Genomic DNA, 530 nt, shown 5'->3' with positions numbered 1-530 from the left:
CTATTTACAGGAAAGATGAGATGTCCCCTGAAAATAAGACCTAGCGCATCTTTGGGAGCACACCTTAAAATAAAACACTGTCTTATTTTCGGGGAAACAGGGTAGATTCAGGATTTTTTCCTTCTTTATTATAAATTTAGACACTTTGCCTCAAATATAATTCTTCAATGAAGTAAATGAACTTACCACGTTCCTTGATTTACTACTGAAAAATACACACTCCATCCAATATCCAGGCTGGAAACACTTTTCATTGCTTTTTTTTTTTTTTGAGACAGAGCCTCAAGCTGTCACCCTGTATAGAGTGCCATCGCATCACAGCAACATCAAACTCCTGGGCTCAAACCATTCTCCTGCCTCGTCTCCCAAGCAGCTGGGACTACAGGTGCCCGCCACAACGCCCAGCTATTTTTTGGTTGCAGCTGTCATTGTTGTTTGGCGGCCCGGGCTGGATTTGAACCCACCAGCTCATTGTATGCCTGGTGCCTTAGCCGCTTGAGCCACAGGCGCCAAGCCTTCATTGCTGTTTA

Source organism: Nycticebus coucang, chromosome 9, assembly GCF_027406575.1.
Source record: "Nycticebus coucang isolate mNycCou1 chromosome 9, mNycCou1.pri, whole genome shotgun sequence".
NCBI lineage: Eukaryota > Metazoa > Chordata > Mammalia > Primates > Lorisidae > Nycticebus > Nycticebus coucang.
Note: the sequence above shows the minus strand (reverse complement) of the source record.